This window comes from Anolis carolinensis, chromosome 2 (genome assembly GCF_035594765.1).
Source record: "Anolis carolinensis isolate JA03-04 chromosome 2, rAnoCar3.1.pri, whole genome shotgun sequence".
NCBI lineage: Eukaryota > Metazoa > Chordata > Lepidosauria > Squamata > Dactyloidae > Anolis > Anolis carolinensis.
This window is the reverse complement of record NC_085842.1, coordinates 203022926-203050484: the sequence shown is the minus strand read 5'-3', so window position 1 is coordinate 203050484 and position 27559 is coordinate 203022926. Positions and strand designations below refer to the sequence as shown.

General features: G+C 40.1%; 1 long non-coding RNA gene across 1 annotated transcript in view; it reads right to left on the bottom strand.

The window, feature by feature from the left end:
• Positions 1 to 2565: 2565 nt before the first annotated feature.
• LOC134296485 (uncharacterized) overlaps positions 2566 to 27559 on the bottom strand; it is a 114015-nt gene continuing 89021 nt past the window's right edge. Inside the window, exons 2-4 of the long non-coding RNA XR_010003264.1 lie at positions 25410 to 25576; positions 17230 to 17314; positions 2566 to 8790 (exon numbers count right to left, since the gene is read on the bottom strand). This is a non-coding gene — a long non-coding RNA (uncharacterized LOC134296485). The remainder of the gene's footprint in view (positions 8791 to 17229; positions 17315 to 25409; positions 25577 to 27559) is intronic.

Here is a 27559-nt window from a genome sequence, read left to right as displayed (position 1 = left end):
GGAACCCACTCTACGCACTTGTGTCATGTGATGGGCTCTTTTGATAGTCATTTCTTAAATGTGTAGAAATGCTGGTTTTTATTGCATGTGATGAAGTCTTATAAGAGAACCAGGATGCAAAGCAATTGGCCAAATGTGGAATGAAAGGGAAAGTAATTAAATTCTACACTGAACTATAAGCATTCAGTCTATGTCCAGCTTGGGCACCCCATTAAGTGTCTTTACTGGTGAGAGCCACTTACCATGAGAGCCAATAAATCAAATCTGTGACAGAACTGAACCACACTTACCAAACCTGGAGCAAACTTTGATGTTGAGCCTGAGTAAACAGATGGGCTGGTTCCAAGATAGAATAGCCATTCCATCCTCCTCAGGCTCAATCAGTCCAGGGATATGTGATGGTACTCACCATCCCCTCCTGTTCTCCTCATCATGGTGGCCAGTGGATGTTACATGGATTGCCTGGAGTGACAATGGTCAGAGCGACAAGAGGATCAGAGAAGAGAAGGAGAAAGAAGGAAGCAATTTCTCCTCTCCCTCTGCCTTATCATGCTAACAACCTGAGCAATGTCACTCTTTGGATTAGAAATGGAGATCAGCACCAACCCCCAGAGTCGGACACAACTAACTTAATGTCAGGGGAAAACCTTTACCTATAATATATACAGTAGAGTCTCACTTATCCAACACTCGCTTATCCAATGTTCTTGATTATCCAATGCATTTTTGTAGTCAATGTTTTCAATATATCGTGATATTTTGGTGCTAAATTTGTAAATACAGTAATTACTACATAGCATTACTGCGTATTGAACTACTTTTTCTGTCAAATTTGTTGTATAACATGATGTTTTGGTGCTTAATTTATAAAATCATAACCTAATTTGATGTTTAATAGGCTTTTCCTTAATCTCTCATTATCCAACATATTCGCTTATCCAACGTTCTGACAACCCGTTTACATCTGATAAGCGAGACTCTACTGTACCTCCTTTTAAAAAAATAATTCCCAACCCAAAACATATCTATTAACTCACAGGTATCAAGGTTCAAATCTTTACAAATATCAAGGTTCAATGCTTTACAAATGTTAGACTATAAGGCTGCTTCTCAAGTGAATGTCTGCTTTCATGAAAATGAAGAAATATGATGTAAGTAGTGTGGTCTGGCATACATTTGCAGATTTACTATGTTATCACTTTTAATAAAATAGCCTAAAATATTGTCAAAGAACATATTCAGTCTCTCTCATGAAAATTCTTTGGCTGCCATACTTAAGAATACTTAAGTGGGATGCTGATGTTAAATCTGATGGTTTGGAGGACAGCATTTACCATAAATCGGGAGCCCAGGCAACCAGAAGGTGATGAGAATGAGTTTGAAAAGGATACGGGTTAGATGACAAACACCAAAGAACCCTCAAATGCTCCATCTCATGAAACAGGGATGAAGAACAACACTTGCTTCACTTGGACAGTGATGGATGCAATTGTTCACCTTTCTCATGCGTAGTCATGAGGATCAGAGAGGGGAAAGCAGGGGCACCAAAACCTTCCCAAAGCTCCACTTGACTGAGAATAAATAGCAGGGATGGGCAACTATTGGAGTTTGGGAGAGATACTTTCAGTCTGCAGGTGACCATAGAAGGCTGTATCCTGATTTCAAAAACAGTTTGAACCTTTTGTCCCAGAATCCTCATTCTTTTCCATATCTGAGCCATTTTAGGCTCAGCAGAAGCCTGGCCTTTTCAAAAGGTAGTCTTGTGAGGAGGCAGAACGAGCTGGGGGCCACAAACACACCCATCACACTTTTGTTGCCAGCAAATTATAGGATTCCATCTTTAAGGGGAAAAATTCAACCTGAGAGCTGGTTATACTCAGAATTAGGTTTCCTGTGGCTAAGCCTCTTGCAATCCTGTTATGAGACATTTTCTGACTTGTAATCATTCCAGCCAGTGCAGAAGCATTTGGATCCCTGCCAATAAAAGCCATAAGGATGATGAACTGGAGAGAGTGGATGAAGGGATTTTTTCCCTCCTCCATAATATTACAACCCAAGGATACAGTATGGAATTGATTAGTAGCAGGCTTAGGAGAGATTAAATAAAAGTTCTCCTTTGGACAATTCTGCAATTGAATTATAGAACTCACTGTCAGAAGCTAGAGCAGCAGAAACTAACTTGGATGACCTTAAAAATATTTCTGTTCACACAAAATTATGACCAGCAGAGTTTCTAAATGTGTGTACATCTTAACAGGACAACGTGCCTACTATGGATCCAGAGTTTAGAAAAATTACTTTGGAGGAATAATGTAAAATTCCCACCCAACCTAGTGTGATCAAGAGCTGATTGCTCTTCTGTGTCTGAAGGTCAGGTGTGGGTACCATTTTCCCCCATAACCTAAAAACTGCCATAACCTAAACAGTACTGCACACGAGAGAGCAAGAGGCTGGCAAGCTTAAGGAAATCTTAAAACTTGCAGAATTATGTGCTGTCTCAGAATGGGTCTGCTTCTTAGTGTGTCCCCTCTAATGTTTCCCAATCAAGACATGCAGAGATGAAGGTGGGATCAGAGATTGATTTATTGCTTCTTCATCAAGGAAAGATGGCAGGAGAGAGAGCCCCAAATCAGACATGCCTTTCGATTTGTGGCTAGCAGTATTTTATGGTCTTCAAAAACAATGGACGTTCTGATTGATAGGCTTGTGCAATCCCAGTAAACTGTGATCTGTTTCAATGCTCCAGATTTTGGTGGGGGTCCCAATCCATTTTTAGGGAGCCTCCAAAATTCAGGAGGACAGAAAGCCATTTTTGGTTGGGAAGCCGGAATATTTGTTTTCTATCCAGCCCATTACCCGGGGGGGGGGGGGGACACGGACTTCCCATGCTCCCCATGCTCCCCTTACCATCATTTTAGGTATCATTTGTCCTTCTATCCTTCATTAAGACCTGGATTAAAAGCATCAGATACCACTCTTTCTGTGATCCAGTCCCTTCTATCTGTAGAGGAGACCAGGTTTAATACTTAGTTAAAGCTGTTTAGAGGAGACAGGTGCCTCAGGTGCGCACAGTGCTCTCTCCCTTCAGCACACAGCTTTCCAAGGCATTTTAAGGAGGCTTCCCCACTTCTCAGGGAAGGAAGAGTGATTGACCTTTAGCTATCCTTCCCTGGGTTTCCTTTAAAAACCCCTCTCTTTTCTCTTGATTTGCAAACCCTGGAGTGGTGCCGTTTTCCACCTCACACTTCAATCTCCTTTCTGCTTTGGGTTTAATGCTGCTTACTGTTAGTTAAAGCTGTTTCTACTCTAGACAGGTGCTGCAGGCGCACACAGCACTCTCTCCCTGCAGCACGCAGCTTTCCAAGGCATTTTAAAGAGGCTTCCCTTATAATAATAATACTTCCCCATGTCCCAGGAAATGAAGAGCGATCGACTTGGAGCTATCCTACCTAGGGCTTCCTTTAAAAATCCCTTTCTTTTCTCTTGATTTGCAGACCCTGGAGTGGTGCCTTTTCCTCCCTCGCACTCAGAGCCAGTCCAACAATGAGGTGAATTAAGCTGTCACTTGGGGCGCAAAACATATGGGGGCGCAGTCAAGACTGCTTTTTCTGTTGACTTGTTGTAAAACATGATGTTTTGGTGCTTAATTTGTAAAATCTTAATGTAATTTGATGTTTAATAGGCTTTTCCTTCATCCCTCCTTATTATCCAACATCTTCACTTATCCAACGCTTTTATTTTTCAGTGATTGGTTTGGGGGGGGGGGGCAAAATTTTGTTCGCCTACACTTGAAAAATACCTAGGGCTGGCTCTGCTTGCACTATTGTTTCTAGCAGCTGCCTCACCCCTGCACTCCACTTGTAATTAAAGGCAGCCGGTGTTCGACAGCCAATGTTCTGTTGTGGCCAAAAAACAGGGAGGCTGAGCCCTTGCCATTTCGGCCATCCAAACAATCCAGATTGGCCAAAGGGAATCGACCAATCCACATCTATGCACAAGCCTACTGATTGGTTCAAAATTACAAATGGTTCAGGGCCTGCTTATCTCCGTGATCGCCTCCTCCTCTATGAACCCACACGGACCTTGAGATCCTACGGGGAGGCCCTTCTCTCACTCCCACCTCTGTTCCAAGCATGACTGGTGGGGATGAGGGAGAGGGCCTTCTCAGTGGTGGCCCCTTGCCTCTGGAACTCCCTCCCCAGGGAGATCAGATTGGCACCTTCCCTGTCCACCTTTCATAAGGACCTTAAAACATGGCTGTATCGATGCGCCTTTGAATGAATACTTCCAGTTAGATATTAACTTGTCACAATTATTGCATTTTATCAATTTCCCTCACTTTTGTTGATTTTAGTCTTGTAATCTTCCCTGATCACCCTATATTATTATCCTCAAGTCTCATGTAGAGTCTGCACAAGCTCAAACTTACATATTTGGACTATGCTCTAGGTTTGAAGGACCGGATATGTTTATGCTATTTTATACTGTGTAATGTTTTATATTATTTTAAATTATAAATTACGACTGTGTTTTAATGTATGATGATGCTGGGCTTGTTTCCATGTGAGCCACCCTGAATACCCTTGGGGAGATGGGAGTGGGATATAAAAATAAAGTTATTATTATTATTAATCTCTTTTTCATTGGCTTGATGAAAAAGTGCTGAAAATGCCTGCAAAATAGGCTCAGTGCCCTGGAGTGGTCCTTTGAAGCTATCCAAACCCTGGAGCAATTTCACCTCCCACATAGAGAGTAACATCCTCCACAGGGCCATACCATACTGCTACAGTTTGTTACAAATCCCTGTTGAACTTGTTTTCTCTCTTTCACAAGCCATACTAGACTTTGCTGCTGCTGCTCAGTCGTTTAGTCGTCTCCGACTCTTTGTGACTTCATGGACCAGTCCACGCCAGAGCTCCCTGTCGGCCGTCACCGCCCCCAGTTCCTTCAAGGTCAAGCCAGTCACTTCAAGGATACCATCCATCCATCTTGCTCTTGGTCGGCCTCTCTTCCTTTTTCCTTCCATTTTCCCCAGCATCGTGATCTTTTCCAAGCTTTCCTGTCTCCTCATGATGTGGCCAAAATACTCCAGCTTTGCCTCTAATATCCTTCCCTCCAGTGAGCAGCCGGCCATTATTTCCTGGAGGATGGACTTGGTTGGATCTTCTTGTGGTCCAAGGCACTCTCAGGATTTTCCTCCAGCCCCAAAGTTCAAAAGCATCTATCTTCCTTCACTCAGCCTTCCTTATGGTCCAGCTCTCGCATCCATAGGTTACTAGACATTAGCAAACTTTTTATTTCAGCATAATTACCTAGAGATAAATTATACCATTAATGAAAGTAGGCTCCTCTTTACAATATTGGAGCTGGATGGATTCAAAATTGTGACATTTGGATTCAGGCATGCAGAAAGAAAAGCAGAAAATAACAGCTTCTTCCTGTAGCATTCCCCTGAGTAAAAACAAATCCAATTCTCTGCATCTATTGCAGCACTTTGAAACAACCCACCCTCTATAAACCAGCAAATCAATTGGCTCCTTTTCCTTCTGTCCTAGTCTCAGCTATTCTGTTTTTACCTTGCCTCTGATCATTGCTTTCAACTCTTCTTCAAAAGAAAGGAAAGGAGTCTGAAACAGAAGAGGACAGGGGAAGAATCTCTTTTACTGGGTTTTCCTTTGACACTCTGGATAGAAAGCCTGAGTCATTGTGGGGCGGAGTCGGGATTGTGAGAACAGCCGCAGACAGAAAATGGGGTGGTAATGTTTAGAGGAACAAAGCCTTCGGTGCCTATCAATTTTCCCCAAAGTGATTCAAGGAGAGTGCAGAATAGAATACATTTGTTGGAAATGTTATACTTGCCCACACACAGGCAAGAACACATGATATCTGCCCAAAACAATAAGGGAAAGGAATAGGTTAAACCAAAGGGTACCAACATGTCTAAAGGCCCCAGAGCAACTGTCAGGAGACTCACAAATGATATGGCTTCTTCAGTGGAAAATGAGAGCTTAATTTAAAGGCACTGGGAAAGATAGAAATGTGAAGTGCAACACAGCATAAATTCAAAACAATAAATCAGGTCACACATTCTTACTGAGGAGGAAGTAAAGGGACAGTGGGCATCCTGGCTGAAAGCTATAAGCAGGACAAAAATTGTGTCACAGAGGGTAATGGAAATTCCCTGTGACTATACAGCACAGCATAGAAGAGAAAGAAGGACATGGATCCAAAAGTGAACAGCCACCTAAGGAAATGAGAACAAAGAAGAAATTGGTTACGAAAATTTATAAGAAACTACCGAAATGGAACTCGGAAACAGACCAGGTTAAAGAATGTATGAACAAATGGGCTACTTACATTAGACAACCAATAAAGATGGAGGAATGGGAACATATGTGGAATCACAAATTGAAGTTTACATGTACCTATGACTTAAGGGAAACTGGTACAAAATGATGTACCAATGGTACATAACACCACAGATCCTGGGAAAAATGAATAAAAATATCCAAAACAAATACTGGAAGTGTGAATTACAGGATGACGTGTTCTACCATGTGTGGTGGACATGCAGCAAGGCAAAAGTGTATTGGAAGTGGATTCATGAATTGATTTCAAAGATTTTGAAAATTAAAATAGAATTGAAACCAGAATACTTCCTATCAGGACTATTAGACATAAATATAGAAGAGAACAAGGACAGACTTTTTAATTGTTTGACCACAGTAGCAAGAATAGTCTACATGAGATGTTGGAGAGATAAGAATATCCCTTCAACACACCAATGGAAGGTAAAAATCCTAGAAATTATGAATATGGATAAATTAACACAATTATTGTTGAAACATGAAGGGAAATTAAACCAAAAAAGCACAGACTGAAAACTATTTAAAGACTACTGAAGAAAAACATAGTTTAAAATTTAGACTGATCCTATAGAATTCAAGAAATATTTATCCTGGAAAGACTTGAAGAAAAGGAGAAGCAAAGAAAGAAGAAACAAAGGAGTAGAGACAAAGATTAAACAAACCACCATGAAGGAAATCAGAAGTCAACAAACTTCCCCTTTTCTTTACCCCTTTTCCCTACTCCTATCCCCAAGGACCTCCTCCCCTCCCCGTCCTATACCTTCCCTATATGTCTATATTTTTATCTAAATGTTTAAAATATTTTGAATAAAATAATTTTAAAAAGAAATGAGGCCAGTAATAGAAAGATGTGAGAAGCACTAAAGGTTTAGCAAACACAGCAACAGAGCTTGGAAATGTAAAAGTGATTACTCTCCCAAAAGTTATAATTATTTGAAATTAAGTCTTTGGGTTTTGTAATTCAAAACTCAATGAAATAGCTTTAGTCTCATATACAGGAAAACTTCAGTTCAGCAAACAAAGTTCTCAAAGTGTAGAAACTTTATTTAAAATAACAAAATAGATCACCATAAAATTGGTATCGTTAGATCTAAGGAATGAAGAACCACACAATACATTTTATAAATAAAACAATTAAAATGTTCTATGGGTTTTTGTCCCAATTGTCAATATACAACTCAGAGAGTGGGGCAGGTCCTCCATTGAATCATAAAACACTCCAAATATCAGGGTGGTTGTATGTTTTCTGGGCTGTATGGCCATGTTCCAGAAGTATTCTCTCCTGACGTTTCGCCCACATCTGTGGCAGGCATCCTCAGAGGCTGTGAGGTGAGGATGCCTGCCATAGATGTGGGCGAAACGTCAGGAGATAATACTTCTGGAACATGGCCATACAGCCCGGAAAACATACAACCACCCTTCAACAACACTCCAAATATCCTTTCACAGACAAGATCTCTCATGGAAATAACACTGGAACTATTTTGGCAAAATACTACTTCCTTTAGCAGCTGTAGCTATGAATCTACCAGGCTTAAATGAACAGTTCTGAGCTAATGAGAGATTCTCCAATTGCACCTCCCCCCAAATGCAAGCAAATACCAGCATGATTAAAGCATAACAATACCCAGCATCCAATGCACATGTGCATAGGTAATACAAGTAAGTATATACAACAAATGAAGCATAAACATGGCCAGACTTATTGATTTGAATAAGGAAGTTTCTAGCCATAGGCCTAGAGTTTATACAACCTCATAGCTCTCAATGTAACTAAAACACTTGCAGAACCAAGCAAATCTCACAGGCGGCTGACTTTGAACAGATATTGCCTGGGAATGGGGAGTCAGGAGACGGTTCCATGTAGCAGTGTTAGATCTTGGATGATATAGAGTTACTGGAAGGAAAGAACAAGTTACCTAAAATGCACCAGATTTCTGCCAAAGTGATACTGCTTGAGAAATGTGGCAAGGAATCGAAAGAGGGTAGAATGCTGAAGTAGAGTTGTATCAAGCAGATGCGCTGGATGGCCTTCAGTTGTACTCACAGCCATTTCTAAATAGGATGAGGGGTAGAACAGGGAGTAATGTCAAGTTAGGTCACTTCTGAATTCCAGCTAGATCTTGGTGAAGTTTTTTTTAATAACCCCTAAAACCTCCCATCCAGCTGGGATTAACTATACTGGCTAGGAAATTTGGAAAACTGTCATTAAAAAAAATTCCCCATGCTCTGTTGCTCACCAAAGGGTTATTCTCATCAGAAGTGATATTTCAAGGATGCAATTGACTCATGTCCATCACACAGTCTAAATTTGGCCAGTCCCAGAAAATGGTGTCCCCTCCAGTATATCTGTTTGAGATTGATTGATTGATTGATTGAGTCAATATCTCAGCTTTCTTCTTGCACAGGATCCAGTTTTAGCCTACAAGCAATTTAAAACAGAGTACATCTAAAATTATTTATACAAAGGTTACAACACAATTAAATAATAGTTTGGTCCAAAGTACAAAGTTTCAACAATTGTTGTTTATTCGTTCAATCATTTCTGATTCTTCATAAGCTCATGTACCAGCCCACGTCAGAGCTCCCTATCGACCGTCACCACCCCCAGCTCCTTCAAGGTCAAGCCAGTCACTTCAAGGATACCATCCATCCATCTTTCTCTTGGTCGGCCCCTCTTCCTTTTCCCTTCCATTTTCCCCAGCATCATTCTCTTCTCCATGCTTTCCTGTCTTGTCATTATGTGGCCAAAGTATTTCATCTTTGCCTCTAATATCCTTCCCTCCAGTGAGCAGTTGAGCTTTATTTCCTGGAGTATGGACTGTTTTTTTCTTCTTGCAGTCCAAGGCTCTCTCAAAATTATTTAAAAAATATATTTTTAAAAATGAATGTATTAATTAATGTATAATTAATAAAGAATAAATTATTTTTTTAATTTCAACTATTAAAATATATCAAAAAAGATAAAATTATAACCCATTCATCTCATCAAAGCCATTCATCTCACATGAGTTATAAACCAAAGACCTGCCTGAATCAAAAAGTCTTTGTCTTCCAGTGGAAGAAAAAGAGAAAGAAGAGAATTCTACAACCTGGGAGCAGACACAAAGAAGACCATCACCAACCATACTGTCACACTTATGGGACCAAGAAAAGCCCTTTCCTTGAAGATCTTAAAAGTTGAGCAGGGTCCTAAAGGGATATATAATATTTCAAACAGTGTGGACTCAATGCACATGAGTTTTTAAGGTCCTAAACAACACTTTGAATTCTGCCTGGAAATAAACCACTAGACAGTGAAGCTATTTTAACAAGGGATGGGTTATACGTTCTCTGTGACCAGTCCCAGTCAGCAGTCTGGCTACATCATTTTAAGATTCCAGAGAAGTCCCAAAGGCAACTCACATAGAATGTGTTACAGTAACCCAACCAGGATGTAATCAAGTCATATGTTACTGGGGCCAGATCTGATATCTTAGAAAACTGGCAACACCGGCACATTAGATTTAACTGTGCAAAAGGACTCCCAGGTAGATCTATCATAGCATTTCTCTGCACAGCAAAGGTGGGCTGAGGACTAGAATCAAAGCTAGAGAATATTTCTCCTCGTCAGATTAATCCATGAGACCTTGTACTTAGACAGTTGAACTAAGACAAGCAAAAGCAAGACTGGAATCCTCACATAGCCATAAACGTCACTAAGCAGTCTTAAATAAGTCACTGGCGGAGATTTTACATCAACCAGAGTGTGATGCTGTGCACTATTCCATACAGCAACTATCAAGCCTCTGGAGAGAACGTGTTACTGCTGCTGCTTGCCAATGGAGAGGGTTGGGAGTGTGGAGTCAACTCCAATTAGAAAAAAAAGCAGCAAATCTCAACTTCATGTAGGGAAGAAATGAGGGTGAAATGAACCATCTTTTTCATTTCCCATAGCAGTCAGATCTTCATTATTTTAAATGCTTGACACCCCTCCCACTTCACTGATAAGTGGCAAAGGTGCCTCCTCCTGACACTTGACAATTCTAGGATGAGATTTTGAATGGAGCTGAGAGGCAGCATGATGTGGTGGTTTGCGTGTTGGGCTACCACTGTGGAAACAGGGGTTTGATTCCCCATTTGGTACACAGAAACCCACTGGGTGATGATAGACAAGCTGCACACTATCAGTCCTAGAAAAACCCTTAGGGTTGCCATAAGTCATAAATGACTTGAAGGCACCATACCACCACTACATAGCATAGCTCCCTGCATCCCATCCAAAAATAGAGATACAGTAGAGTCTCGCTTATCCAACGTAATCTGGCCGGCAGAATGTTGGATAAGCGAATATGTTGGATAATAAGGAGAGATTAAGGAAAAGTTTATTAAACATCAAATTAGGTTATGATTTTACAAGTTAAGCACCAAAACATCATGTTATACAACAAATTTGACAGAAAAAGTAGTTCAATAAGCAGTAATACTATGTAGTAATTACTGTATTTACGAATTTAGCACCAAAATATCACAATGTATTGAAAACATTGACTACAAAAATGCATTGGATAATCCAGAACATTGGATAAGTGTGTTGGATAAGTGAGACTCTACTGTACATACATGTCTCTTTTCAGATGGGATGTAAGCCACATTTATACATGCATAAGCATACATATGCTTTGTCCCAACCTTACCATATCCATAGAACTACTGGCCAGATAAAAATGCAGAAAGAAAAGACATGAATGTTTCCTTGAAGTTAAAAGAAAGTGTCATGCAAAGTCTGTATGCTATCGTTTAAAAAGCAACTAAACTAGACCATTGGCCTTTCTCATATTTTTTACATAGCTTAATTCTTAGAAAATCCTATTCCTCCATCCAGAAACAAAAGAAGTTCAGCTACGGAACTTAAATGTGCTTTGTGTTGTCTGTAGCTTGATAGCATTTTTAGCAATTTAGTTATGAGCCTGACTCACCAAATACCAGAAGAATAGATCACAGACCTTCTCTAACAACACACCTCACATATACCATGCTGTGAAAAGATGAGCAATAGACTTCAGATAAGTAGCATCTGTCCTCCCAAGTCTTTCCTTACCCCACCCCCTGAGGAGAAAAACATGCACAAACCAGATACTGATACCTTCATTAAAATCAAGCAGTGTCTTCCATTAAAACACTGCTATAGCTGGTGAAAAAATGGGAACTTCTATGACTGAGCCAAAAGGCAGAATGTTGATGGTAGGAAATTATTGAAAGGAGAGTAGTAAGATTGGGGCTGTGCGTGGAAAACTATTTTCCATAAAGAACCATGGGTATGATTGCTAGAAAATATGACAGTTTTTTTTCTATATGAAGGCTGAATGGAAGTCCATGTTGTGCCTTCAAGGGGTTCAGCATCCTCTTAAAAAATCAGGAACTACATGGTACAGGAGGCACAGCAAAGAGTGCAGGTTCTGCAAAGCTATTTCAGAAGAGGGAGACCAAGAGTCTTTAACTGAAGTTTGTGGAGGAAGCATTGTTGGGAAGTCCAGCAGAAGACAGTTCCATGAGGCTAGTCTGATGGAACACAAAAACAGAGAGAAGAAAGATAGGGACAGAAGGTGAAGAAGGAAACCCAGTCACTTAATCACGAGTCAAGTTCAGACCTTATTGTGGTCCTGATGATATCTTAAGTGCACAAAGTAGCATGCACATAGGAGCTGTTGAATGGTAAGTTCTGTCCAAGGACTTCATCACACGGGGGACTTCCCCTGTGCCATTTTGCCAGCCTCCATGGTGAAACAGCAGGGATGAGGGGTGACTGGACCTCATCACACTTACCAAATCAAGGATCCTAGGATGCTTCCAAACTGCTTTGGGGATGGAGTTCCATACCTGCCAGCACATGACATTGCTGAACTTCCGTTGGAGGCCCCACCTTCAACCAGGGTGGAAGCATCCTAGGATGCTTCCCTCCAAACATGGGATACCTTCCCATGTTTGGAGGGAAAGCTTCTACCCTAGTTGGGATAGGGGAAGTGCCATTATGCCAAAGTAATGCGCTAGCTGGCAAAACGGCACAGGAGGTATGTGATAGAATAAATAGTTGCCCCACATGCCATTTCATCGTGCTGACACTTCTCCCATTGCACAGGGGAAGCATTGTCGAAGTGGCACAGATCCATCCTGGTACCACTGGAGCCAGCACAACACAGGCAAGCTCCCATGTTTGGAGGGGAACATCCTAGGATCCTAGGACACTTCCACTCTGGTTGTGGGTGGGACCTCCACCAGAAGTCCAGCAACATTATGTGATGGGCAGCATGCCCATCCATCACTGGACTGGCAGGGAAGTGTACTAGGGGGCTATTTTAGTTCTAAAGTACTGGACAAAGGCACAGTTATTTCCATCTTATGGTGACCCTAAGGCAAACCTATCAGCAGGTTCACTTGACAATATTGGTTCAGAAGGAGTTTACTATTGTTTTCCTCTATGATGAGATTGTGACTTGCTCAATATCTCCCAGTAGGTTTCCATAACTGAGTGGGGACCCAAATCCCAGTCTCTAGAGTTATAGCCCAACACCCAACCACTACACAACACTGTTACCTAACACGGTTTTGCAGTTTGGCCTTTTCGCACAATGGCTTAAGTCCCATTCCTAGTGATGCTTTGGTTTAACCTTTCCTTTATCACCAAACAAACAAAGGTTCTTCCCTGAAAGGTTAACAGACAGCATATCTACAAAAATGAGCCTAACTTAAATATAAATACTTGAAGCCAAAACCTAACCATTCGCAAGTGCAAAAAGAGAGAGAGAAAAAACTCTAAATAGATAGGAATGTTTCTCCCAGTTTTGCAGTGTTGTTCCTGGATTAGATGACTCATAAAAGGATGTTTGAGCTGAGGAATACAATTCTCTCCTAGCTGAAGTTTTTTTTTTTTAAAGAGCAAGCCTGTTAGCTTAGAAAGACAAAACAGGGATGGGGGATATGCTGAAAGGATGATTCTATAGCACATATACACACCAGTCTCATATGTATGTGCACACAATCATTTTGTTGAACTGCTTTCCTTCAGGGGCAGTTGCATCAACAAAAGTATTGGAGAGGAGGTTGTTTCATAGCCTGGGTTTTCAACTAATTACAGGGAGAATGATGTAGGACAGTGAACGTAAAAGAGAGCTTTTTCTCCCCAGTGACGTCAATCATGCCCTTAGACAGTGACCTTGTGCTACAATGATTGTGTCCTGGAAGACAGTCTTCAGAATGTTTAAGATGAAAGCTCAACCCTTGGCCCTTTGCAAATGAGAGGTGGTGATTCTGCTTGCTATTATCTCCATATTAGGGCTGGAGATCAATGCATATTTTCACATCACCTCTTAGAGAATCACCCGGGGCCTAAGGAGAGTAAAGGAATCATCTGTGTCACTGCCGAACCAACTGTCCCCTTTAAATTCATATGCACAAATCCTCCAACATTTCAAAGAGAAAAACCAAGGCATCTCTGTAACCCTCTCATGTTCACACCAAGGATGTCGACAGGAGTACGCACTGCCACTATTACATACTGCTCAGGGATATTTTTCACCTTCTGTGCACTGTATTCATTTTAATCCTGCACTAGCAAGCCTTGCAATGATTGAAAAGCTCAAAGGGAGTTTGGTTAGATTAAAGATATAATAGGCACATGATCACTGCTTTATCATTTTATGCTTTTATTTATTACAGCCATATTACAGCATTTCCTCTAAGCAAATGAGTCTGGCTTATACGTTTCTCCCCTGATCCCTCTTTTCTCCTCACAAGAAACTTGCAAGGCAGTTTAGGCCAAGGGATAGAAGCTAGCCAAAGACATTTTGCTGCCTGCTCAGTATCCAGTGACACTTTTGCTTTCTTATGGTTCCATGGACAGCAACACTGTCTTGTACACAAAATTATGAAAAATATTTTGCATAAAACAACATTCAGGCTATGTGTATAAAGCAAACTTTGGCCCTCCAGGTGTTTTGGACTTCAACTCCCACAATGCCTAACAGCCTACCAGAGTTGAAGTCCAAAACAGGGGGGCAAAGTTTGCCCATATAAAGTGTATATGAAACATAAATGAAACAGCTAACTGCTGTGCTGCAGAAAATTCCTACCAATCAAAAAGTCGGCAGTTCGAACCCAGGTCGGAGTTGAGCACCCGCTGTCAGCCCCAGCTCACCTGCCCACCTAGTGGGTCGAAAGCAGAAATGTGAGCAGATAAATAGGCACCACTTTTAGCAAGGAGTTAATAAAGGCACCCTTAAGGAGGTTGATCAGAGGAAAGCCCTTCAGCATGGAAGATGGAGTGACAGCACCCCTCCCACCACCCTTGGCTGGAGTAAAGCACAGCCTCCAATGCCTGAAATAGGATGGGAAAAACTGCCTTTACCTCTGTTGTATAGTCTGTCCTTGTCTGTCCTTGTTAATTGGCATTGAATGTTTGCTATATGTGTGTTCTGTGAGCCGCTCCCTTTGGGACTCAATAGATTTGGGTTCCATCTCTATTATATACATGTATGTAAACACAGATATTGCAAACGCCATAAAAAATCTGAAATAAAAAATCTCTGGTTCCAAGCATTTTGGATAAAGTGATTAAAAAATGCACAGTGCCCCCTTTTGATCGGAGATAGGCAAGTCTGTTTATCCATCACTGTCTACTTATATAGTAGAGGTGGTATCATATAATTACCAAACATAAATGATAAAAAAATACATTTCTCCAGGACACATAGCAATAGAAAATGAATCACTGGAAGACAGACAATTCACTGAAGGTCATTGAGGAAATCCCACAGAAGAGAACAAAATGGCATTTCCTTTGAGCAAATCAGGTAATTCTCAGATGAGTCACCTCAAGAATGTCAGCCAGGGACTTCACCTGAGGCCACCATCCTGCTTAGTCAGAAGGGATTTCTTTGGAAATCAAACCCTGGAACAGCCCAGCACTTATGATGCTAGAAGGCGACTTGTATAATGGCTTACTGATCTAGGCTAGGACATAGGTGTAAAAAAATACATCCTTTCTATGTATCCCCTTGGCCTTTCTTCTTCCCTCTCTTTACTTTCTCTTGTCCTAGATTTGTGACAAATAAGATGTGACAATTTCTCTGCTACCAGCCATATTATTTGTCCTCACTTCTTCCAAACAATGGTGGCATTCAGAGAAAAATCTAGATGTCCCACTGTTGGAAATAGCAACCTCCCAAGCCTCTCACTATTTATGTGTTAGTGTAGATATTTGCTAACCTTTATTCTATGTGTATGTTGATTTGCCAGTTTACCTCTTTGGTGTGGAAGGAGTTATAGACATAAGATTATACTGAGCATGTGCAGACTCAAGACTGCATCTTGTATTCAGTATCTGTTTGGACTTCAGTGGAGAAGCAAGTTTTTCATCAGACCTCAGAGGAGGTGGATGCATGCATGTATGCGTCTGATCTTCAATGGAGAAGTGTGTGTTTGGACTTTAATGGATACAGTATGATTTATGGACTTCAGTGAGTACAACTATATATAAACTATGGATTATTGAATAAGAATGATACCCTGTGTTCTACATCCTATCTATAACTGAACTTCAAAAAGAAATGTGCCTGTATGGTGAATTAATACAAGATGTATATGAGTAAGCAAGATATGTTACTCTTCAAAGAAGACTTTGTTTTTTTTTTATCTCTGAGAGCATATTTTAAACTAAAAGGTTTCAAGGGAGTGTATATCTTTTGGACAAATTACAATTGCAAAGAAACAACCATTCTCTGCTAACCATGTCTTTATCCTTGGCATTTGAAAGACATAGTTCTTCAGTTTAACAGCTGAAGTTACCTGCATGCCATTACATGAATGCTTGTGAATATCATTTGTTCAAAGACTTAACTTCTAAAAAGGTCATGCTGTTCATGACTAGTGGTTTTCAAAAGGTGTTCTCCACATATTCATGGAGATTCACATTTGCCAAAAGGAATAGACTGGGTACAGTTATTTTCCAACAGTAGGTTATGAAATTTTCAATAGGTTATATCCAATACCTATGCTACCCTGTTTCCCCGAAAATAAGACATCCCCGAAAAATAAGACCTAGTAGAAGTTTTGCTGAATTGCTAAATATAAGGCCTCCCCCAAAAGTAAGACCTAGCAACGTTTTTGTTTGGAAGCATGCCCAGTGTCTGCGAAACAGAACACCAGAGCATGTAGGATTGGTAAATGTACATACCAGTTGTACATGGAAATAATGGTAGTAACAAGAAATTCATGATAGGGTTCAGAGTTTGTCCGGTTATGTTGGTTTGTAATGACAACTACTGTACAATATATAATAAATGTTCATTTTTTGTTCAACAATAAATGTGAATTCTTCTTCATGGAAAAATAAGATATCCCCTGAAAATAAGACCTAGCACATCTTTAGGAGCAAAAATTAATATAAGACACTGTCTTATTTTCGGGGAAACACGGTATGGAACTGAACAAGCAAGAGAGTCCCTAATACAGTAAACAAATTACCATCAATATGTAATACTAGAGTTGGGGATCTATCGCTCTCCAGATGTCTCATCAGACCTAGATCGCATTGCTAAGAATGACAGCAAATACAATTCTAGACCAATGATGTTCCCATCTGAAAGGAAGGGGACATAAAACCATTAAGTTAAGGGTCTTCTACAGCTTGGAATGTCCATTTTAAAAGGAATCATAAACTACTCCAAGGTCCTAAAAAGTAGGTATTTAATATTACAGAAGTCACACATTTTCAAATGTTTGCCTATTGAGCAAAAGTAATTGCTATAGTTATATTTTAATTACTTTAAAATCTGAATGCCACAAACTACTAACTTGTCATACAAATCATACTCTTCTCCAATACCTTCATCTTCACTTCCACATTCACCACAAAGAATGAAGTGGTGATTATTGAATCTTGCTCGAGTCTTTAAGCCGCCTTGAGTCCCCTGTGGGGTGAAAAAGTTGGGATATAAATAAAGTTAATAAAATAAATAAATAAATAAATAAATAACAGCACAAGCCAGTTCCTGAATCACAGGCTATTTTTCCGCAAACTTTCAGTCCACAGAATTATTAGTAAGGCTACACCCTTTAGCTGTACAAGGAGGTAAAAAGGTACATTCCCATCTTTAAAGGAATAATGTTGTCTCCAGTTAAGTTCCAACCGTGATGCAACATAATAAATAGTAATTTGTAAATACAGACAGTCCTCAAGTTACAAACAAGGTATGTTCTGTAGCTTTTTTCTTAAGTTTTTATGTAAGCTTTGAATCGCATAGATTTAACACCCTTGTGGTGCTTGTTGTGCCCTCTGTGCCCCTGTTCAGAAGATTTCAGCTCATTTTCTGTCCCTGTGAGTATTGTATTTTGAAAGATTTGGCTTGATGTGGAGACAACGATTGGTGATAAAGTTTCAGTGGAGACACCTTTCCCCATGATAACTCTTTCAAGAGTGAATTTCCCATATGAGGAGTAGATTTCTCACACTTCTGTTGTCTCACTACCATTCTTAACTATGAGTCATGTGTAAGCCAGATGTTTGTAACTTGGGGATTGCTTGTAATTATTTCTGATGTCTGAACATATCTGTATATAACTCTAGAAATTCTAGTTTAAAAAATTAACCAAAAACTCCTTGGGTCAACTTACCCATGGACCAATGTGAATACTGTAACTGAACTCTTATTCAAAAATGGAACCATGCCTTTCTCTGAGTAGAGTTGTGAAAGGAAAACATTTAGTTCACTTGAAGGGAAACTTTTTTTAAAAAACCACCAATTCTTTCTATTCTCTCTGTCACAGCACTGCTTCAGGCCTTTCTGAACATCTGGATGAGTAAATGGCAGTGGCCGTTCGGGCAGAGAGACTCTTAAGGCAGCATTGGTACTTCCTCCTCTCCATGGAATACCTATGGATAAGGCACGAGGTTTTCGGATGAACGGATCTGAGCATATATATTTTTAAAATGTATATACTGTAATTTTATATTTTATTTAATTGTTTTTAACTGATTTTATGTATTGTTGATTGTTTTTGTATAGGCATCTAATTGTGCCAGTGTTGTAAGCCGCCCTGAGTCCCTTCGGGTGAGAAGGGCGGGATATAAATATTGGAAATAAATAAATAAATAAATAAATGGAATAACCCTCAACTTATCCATGGAAAATATCAAAATCCATAATTTTGGCCCTGAAACATGCCTTTGACTTATAGGTAAAGGTAAAGGTTTTCCCCTGATATTAAGTCCTGCCGGAGCGGTAACTATTGATCTACTCACATTTGCATGTTTTGACCTGCTAGGTTGGCAGAAGCGGGAGCTAACAGTAGGAGCTCACCCCACTCCTCAGATTCAGGGAGCCAACCTTTCAGTTAGCAAGTTCAGCAGCTCAGTGCAGCTCAGTGGTTTAATCTGCTGTGCCACCAGGGGCTCTGCCTTTGTCTTATACATAAGCTTAACTTATACATGATATATGGTAACCATAACACTGCTATCATGTAATAATGTTCTCAATAACAAAACACCAAGCCCCGTTTCCAGCGCAGTATCTCATTGAAGCCGAAGTCTGTTGTGTTTATTGCTTTCCTTCTTAGTGACCACAGTGGTGCTACAAAGTCAATTTACACACACAGTGGCATGCAACAATTGGAGGGAAAAAAGTCGAGCATTTGGTGTCAAGATGCTTCCTTACCTCTGCTCTAGCAATTCTGCATAGGCCTTTCACTCCCTGATTTTCAACCAGAGAAGAAATATTTCATCTCCTTGCCTAATGTTTTATTCAGAAGATGAGGTTTCTTTGACAGTTTCACACCTTCAGGCATGATTTAATTAATGGTAAGGCTATTAAGAGAGCGTCTAATAGGTACAAGGAATTCTCTCCATATAAATTATGTGGGTTATTCCTCAGAACAGAAATGCTGAAATACTGAGTACATTCCATTGTTTTTCCAAGTTTTTAAAATTAAAATAAAAAACTAATTACATCTTTAAAAGAAACTTTTTATAGTACAGGGACAAATAGATTTTCCAAACACAACAACAACAACAACAACAACAACAACAAATAAAACTTTATTTGTATCCCACCCTATCTCCCCATGGCGACTCAGGAACACAACCTACAATCCTATGAGGAGCAGCTTGGAACCCCATCCAACGGGCAAGAGGAAAGTGGAAGACAGAGGGGGAAAGGACTGTGGTGCTCGGGCTGTGGCTCGGGCTGTGGCGCAGGCTGGAGAGCAAGCCAGCTGCAACCAGCTGCAATGAATCACTCTGACCAGGAGGTCATGAGTTCGAGGCCCGCTCGGAGCCTATGTTTGTCTTGTCTTTGTTCTATGTTAAAAGGCATTGAATGTTTGCCTATATGTGTAATGTGATCCGCCCTGAGTCCCCTTCGGGGTGAGAAGGGCAAAATATAAATGCTGTAAATAAATAAATAAATAAATAAATAAATAAATAAATAAATAAATAAATAAGGAGGTGGAAAGTGGAGGAAGCCATCCTCCTTCATTCCCTACTGCATTTCCCTGTCAAACCCATTCCATGTGGTTTCCCATCCTTTCCCATCCTTTCCTTACTTCATCTTTATGTTCTTTATGTTCTCCAAAGCCATTCTGCTATCTGTTTCTCCATGCTGCTGAAATGGATCCCCATGGAGTCCCACTGAAAGTTGCCCTGCGTCATGTGATGGGCTCCATGAGAAATGGGGAGAAGATGCAGAAAAGACTGCATCTGATCAAGTTCTTAGAGAGCTGGGCAAGTTTAGTTTGAAGAAGATAAGATTATAGGATGACATGGTAGAATCAAAGACTTGAAAGAGACTACAAGAACCATCCAGTCCAATTCTATGCCATGCAGGAAAAGCAGAACCTATCACCCTCAACAGATAGTCACTCAGCTCTGTTTAGAAACTCCAGAGAAGGAAACTCCACTGCCCTCCAGGGCAACATATTCCTCCAACTAACAGCTCTTACCACCAGGAAGTTTATTTATTTTATTTATTTACAGCATTTATATTCCACCCTTCTAACCCGAAGGGGACTCAGGGCAGATCACAATGCATATTTACATGGCAAACATTCAATGCCATTTATACACATACAGTACATACAGACAGATAGAGGTAATTCAACATTCTTCCAACTTCGGCTTCAGAGGGTTATGCACAATTCTGGCCACAGGGGGAGCTGTTGCTTCATCCACTATGACATCAAGTCCTTTTTGATCATAGTATTTCCTCCTTGCTCTTCAATCGCCGGTAGTTTTATGATGTTGTAACTCAAATTAACCTCCCCACTTAAACTGTCCATAATTTATCTACTCACAGCTGCAGCTGTTTTTGAACTGCTTAGGTAGACAGTAAGATAGGCTGTTAAACGGTCAGATGCTCAATCCAACTCGGGCTTTGATCTTGCCACCTTCTGGTCAGCAGTGATCTATTGCCGCTGGCAATTAATCAGCTGCACTACAGCCCTTCCTAAATTCTTCCTAATGTTTAGGTGGAATATTTTTCCCCACAATTAGAGTCCATTGCTCTGTGTCCTAGTCTCCAGAGCAGCAGAAAACAAGCTCAATGTGACATCCTTTCAAATATTTCAACATGACTATCATGTCACCTTGGGGGCCCAGGGAGTCACCAAACCCTCTCTCCCCAAAATAGGTTTGATACCTTGAATGCTTCCCTTAAAATTTCAGATTGAAATGCAGAGCAGGTTCACCATCTCAATGACAGCCACCAGTAACCCCTATTTAATCCATCCCATGTAGTCGGGTCTTATAGGAGACATCCACTTCAGTCAGGCAAAACTAGATTGAATATTATCCAGGGGGCATATATTTCAACTGCCTCCAGACTATGAAATGACCTGCTAGAAGAGATTATTTCTCAGCTTGAGATGCTATCTGAGTTTACTATACATAGTCATGCATAAATTGAGTCAACCTCAGTATAGGTAAAGGACCAGGTTGAGGGCCAGAATTTTGGATTTTGATATGACTCATTGATAAGTTGAAGGTAGTTCCATTGAGAAGAGAAAGCATTAATGCCACTGCCACCATTTCCCTGCCCAAGCATTTAAAAGGGCAGGAAATAACACCATGGCAGAGAAAGTTGAAGGTCTGATGTTTCTTTTAGGGGCAGAATAAGCTCTCGTCTTTTGCCACTCTTCTCAGAAATTGTTTTTTTAAAAAATAAGAGTTTCTCTTTTGATAAGAGTTAATACATTGACCTGTGTCAGCCCAGGTTTTGTGGATTGGTTTTTTAATGTGCATGAATATACTAAGTAAATCTGCATTAAAGACCAGTCTCTTTCTACATGCCTATGCAGATTATTTTTAAACTACATTTGTATACTATTTATTGATGGATTTTCATATGAAATTATGTGTTGTTATATTTGTTGTAGTTCCTACTTCGATCTGTAAGGACAGGTGAGTAAAATTATTATTATTGACACAACGACATAGTATGACACAGCAAACAGGATAAATATGCTGGATTTCGTATCACAAAATCACAAGTCGAACACTTCCCAAGCGTCTAGGACTATGTGATGTATTTTCGGATGATGCGTGCAGATCCCAGTAGGATGGCCTTTTGCAGTTGGCAGATCGTAATTTTGTCAATGTCTATTGTTTCCAAATGCCGGCTGAGATCTTTTGGCACGGCACCCAGTGTGCCCATCACCACCGGGACCACCTGCACTGGTTTCTGCCAGAGTCTTTGAAGTTCAATCTTGAGGTCCTTATAGCGGCTGAGTTTTTCCTGTTGCTTTTCGTCAATGCGACTGTCACCTGGGATGGCAACGTCAATGATCCAAACCTTTTTCTTTTCCACAACTGTGATGTCTGGTGTGTTGTGTTCCAGAACTTTGTCAGTTTGGATTCGTAAGTCCCACAGTATCTTTGCGTGTTCATTTTCCACAACCTTTGCAAGTTTGTGATCCCACCAGTTCTTTACTGCAGGGAGGTGGTACTTGAGGCATAAGTTCCAATGGATCATTTGGGCCACATAGTTGTGCCTCTGTTTGTAGTCTGTCTGTGCGATTTTCTTACAGCATCTGAGGATATGATCAATGGTTTCGTCGGTTTCCTTGCAGAGTCTGCATTTTAGGTCATCAACTGATTTTTCGATCTTGGCCTTAATTGCATTTGTTCTGATGGCTTGCTTCTGGGCTGCAAGGATCAGGCCTTCTGTCTCCTTCTTCAGGGTCCCATTCGTGAGCCATAGCCAGGTCTTCTCCTTATCAGCTTTTCCTTCAATTTTGTCAACGAACTTTCCATGCAATGGTTTGTTGTGCCAGCTGTCAGCTCTAGTTTGTAGTGCGGCTTTCTTCTACTGGTTTTTTGTCTGCTGTGCTTTGAGGAGTTTCTGATTTTTGACTTCAATCAAAGCAGGTTCTTCACTTTGCTTTACATATTATCATCATCATCATCATCATCAACAACAACAACAACAGTAACAACCACATCATCATCATCATCATCATCATCATCATCATCATCATCTGGAAGCATCAAGTTTCCCCACCCTTTTCTTAGAGAAATGGAACAGTTTCACATTATTTTGCTTTACATTTCTTCACACCAAGAAGTCCTGCCAAAGCAGCTGTAAAGAGCCTCTCTTCAGCAAACATCCTTTCCAGCTAAAGTAAACTTTGATTAAACTGGCAATAAAACAGTGTGTGCTTTAGAGAAATCCCAGCAGAAACATCCTGTAAGCTCTTTCTGATAGACAAAACTAGTCAGGCATATCCTGGCTTGAGATCACATTCAGTCCAGCCACCTCCCAAGGTCACTCAGACCTTTATTATAAAACAGAATGTGCAGATAAGATGAAGGGATAAAAATCATATCATGCTGGATTCAAACTTGCCTGTGGTATGGATTTCTTTTTGTAAAGAAAGGATAGATCCAGAAATAACAACAGAATTAAAAGGAATTCAGAAGCACTGTGATAAAGGAGGACACAGTAACTGCTCATCATCATGGGTGAATACTAATCACTCTAGGACTGTTACAACAGCTGGTGGTGAGAAAGCCAGCTGAAGGACTGACTAGCAGTAAGAGGGCTACCCAGAACCATCTAGTTGGCTACAAGGCAGTCCCCTGGTGCTGCTGAACTAGCCAGTTAATCAGCCTGATTAACTTGGAATACACCTGTTGACTGGGTGCTAACTATAACAGACTGGGCTGTAGCACAGCTGGCAAATAACCAACAGTAATAAGATCTACCAACTGAAAGTTGGCCATCTTAAAACCTGGTCGGGGTGAGCACTCGACCATCAAGTCCAGCTCACTGTTTACCTAAACAGTTCGAAAACAACTTATATGCTGTAAGTAGAGAAATTAGGTACCGCAAATTGCAGGGGAGGTATTTTACAACCATAAATAACAAGACCAGAAATGCGGTGACTGAGAGGAAGGTGGAAGGACGAAGTCCTGATGGCTCCTCGTCATAGAGAATGGAGCAACAGCATCCCCTTGACTGAGTCTAAGCGCAATCTCAACCTCCAAAACACCAAAAAAAAAAAAAACTGGACTTCAAGACTACATACCTCCTTCTGTGTGTCTTGTTCTTTTCTGTCCTGTTTCCAAACGGCACTGAATGTTTGCCGTGTATGTGTACTGTGATCCGCCCTAAGTCTCTTTGGGGAGATAAGGCGGAATATAAGTAAAGTGTTGTTGTTGTTGTTGTTGTTGTTGTTGTTTTTATACCCCTTTATGGTTTGCAGGTAGCCAACAATAGGTAAAACAGTCCATGGGGGTCTACTGAAATTCACAAAAACTCACATAAACATGCCCAGCAACAAGAAAACTTTTGAAACCCTCCCTTCTTATCAGAACAAAAAAGTGAAGGTTTACATCTCCAGAATGGGAGAGAGGATGGCCCAGAAATTCTCAAGCTGTCACTATGGACAATGAGCAGGAGGGTATTTCATCACTATCAAGAGAAAGCTGTGCTTGTGAAAATCCGCCCAGCACAGCTTGAGAATTTCCTGACTGTGAGTACAATCTGGAAAAAGTCAGGCATCCCTCTTGTCCCATTGTGACGATTGACACTTTGAATGCTTAATGCAGGTTGAGTATCCCTTATCTAAAATGCTTGGAACCAGAAGTGTTTCGGATTTTAGATTTGTTTTTCAGGTTTTGAAATGCCTATGTTTTTCATATAAATATATAATGAGATATCTTGGGATCCATGTCTAAACACAATATTCATTTATGTTTCATATACACTTTATACACATAGCACAAAAGGGATTTTATGCACAATATTTTTTATAATTTTCTGTGTATGAATAAAATTTTGTGTCACCAGAAAAATGCATTTATCAGTACAACTTCATCCCATGGGAGGGGAAAGGGGTGAATCAGGGGGAATCATCTTTTTAGCATGCCATTTCATGTCGCTTTGTCTCCAAAGGATCCAGAGAAGTTTCTTATCCTCATCCCATGTTTTTTTCCTTCTCCCATTTCTACAGAAATCCTCTATTTACTTTGCCATTACACAGGAGAGTGCAAGCTCCTCCCAGTTTATCTCCCCTCACATTTGAGAACTTCTAAATTCCTATACAGCAAAGTACCCATACTTCGGCATTGTGAATGCAACACTAATTAAAAATAAAATTAATATAATTACTTACCATTCTATTAGACTCTCAGAACAGAGAGATGCTTTAGACTATGGACTGCTGATTCTAAGAAAGATGCCCTGTGTTATCTGCACAGAAAAACTACTTCAAATTCTATCTGTAACTGGATTGATATGCAAAGTACCTGTATGCAGAATACATGAAGTTTGTGAGTAAACCAGCTACAGTATGTTACTTTTAAAGAAGTCTACTCATTTTTGGTTCCTTGAGAGCATGATTTAAACCAAAATGTTTTAAGGGAGAGTAATTTGGGGGGGGGGGACTGAAAGAACATTTCTCTGCTGTATGTGAATATATATCCTAACAGGTCAAAGAGATATTATCTAGGTATATCACTTTAACCGCTCAGAAACCTAATTACCTTGCATGAATACTAGTGGATATATTTACCTCCAAGGAGAAAGCTGACTCAAGTGAGTTTTTAACTCTTCTCAGGGAGATTCCTGATTTTCCCAAAATGGTGGTGAATGCCATTTTCCAAAACGTTATGGAGATTTCCATTTCCCAACAGGTTATGGCATCATTTTTCCAAAAGGTTATGATCCAAAAGGTCATGCCTTTCCAAAACAAAAGGGAAAGAACACAGGAAAAGAAAACAATCCCCATCAAACCTACATTTTGCTTTTTAATCTGTCTTCATGTGCAAGGAACCATCTGGAGTCAATTCCTAAGCATCTTTAAAATCCTTGCATTTCTACACACATAAGAAATGGGCTCAAATGGGGAACCCACAGTATGATGATCATGCATTGTCTGATGGGCTCCATGGGGCTCTGTATTTTAAGTGTATAGAAACACTTGGAGAGGCAACATAGAATGAAGTACATGCCAGTTACCCATGTGGACAATTTTGAAGTAGATTGGAATCCTGGATAAGGGATGTTCAACCTGGAGTGTAATTTAAGAAGCAAGGAATAAAAAATTTAACATGATAGAGTTTGCTGGCAATCTCCTTCAGTGCAGTAGTAGAGCATATAAAATAAGCGTTGATGGAGATTTTCATACAAGAGAATACAAGCTTATTAAATTAATCAAAATCCAAGCAGTAGATTTTAATTTCAATCATGTTATGAAAGTGTCTATAAAAGTCTTTTCCTCTATTCTGCAGGAAGCAGTTTCAAATAAATATTTGCCTATTAAAGTATTTGTGGACTCTAAAGACCCTGCCTGAGCAGAAATTATGTTCTCCTAATAAATAGATAGCTAATAAATGAAGCAAAATTAATTTATCAAGAAATGAGAAATATTCATAAAAATAGTTGTGCTTTCTAAATAGCATTTAATCAGGCGGTTGCAGTGGATTTAATAAATCCCAAATATTGAATTAAACTGGGATGCTTGTGAAGAACTCGGGAGATGTTTGAGTGGAAGTATTGCTTATCTGATATTAAAATAAGAATGATTTTACACAAAAGTCAGTTGGTGAAAATCTGGACAATCATAATGTTTAGCAAAATGTTTGTAGGCCTTTTGACTACATATAACTACTGGGACCTTGAATGCATCCTCTTGTTTTTAAGGAAATATCCCTCACAACAAATCCATAAGACAGGAATGATTACCATATTCAAAGCTAGGTCTAAAATGGACTCTCATAACAAAATTTCATCCATTGTTGTTTAGTATGATAATGGAATCCAATGTAAAACTCATTCACTTACGGTTTAATATTGTAATGAGCGGCCACTGTTAGCTCCAGCTCCTGCCAACCTAGCAGTTCGAAAACATGCCAATGTGAATAGATCAATAGGTACCGCTCCGGTGGGAAGGTAACGACACTCCATGCAGTCATGTCAGCCACATGACCTTGGAGGTGTATACGGACAACGCCAGCTCTTTGGCTTAGAAATGGAGATGAGCACCAACCCCCAGAGTCAGACATGACTGGACTTAATGTCAGGGGAAAACCTTTACTTTTTTATATCTACTTAGAAGATAGCATAATATGTATAGGTACCAGCTCCCATCTTACCTTGGAAGTAAAGCAGAGTCAGGGCTGTTTAGTACTTGGAGGGGAGACCACCAAGAAATACCAAGTGCTCTAGACTATATTTCAGAGGAAGAAAGTGGCAAAACCACCACTGAGTATCCCTTCCTTAAGAAAACTCTAAGAAATTCATAGGGTTTCAGTAGCAAGACTCACTGTTTTCAGTGGAAAGTAACTGCAGCTCAAGAAAAACAAACCAGTTTTGTTTTAATTAAGTTTGACCAAGTTTATCGAGGCTATGAGAAAGGCTGTATTACAGGAACAGTTTTTGTGGACCTTACGGCAGCCAATGACACGGTGTAAAATAGTAAATTGCTGCATAAAGTCTACTATATCACTCGAGACTACAATTTCACAAAAACTATCCAGACCCTCCTAGAAAACCACAGCTTCTATGTAGAGTTTCAGGGCAGAAAAAGTAGCTGGAGAAGGCAAAAGAATGGTCTGCCTCAAGACAGTGTCCTTGCACTGAGCTTGTTTAACATCTTTACTAACGATCAACCACAACCACCACTCACAAAGAGTTTTATATACACTGATGATGCAGAAGACT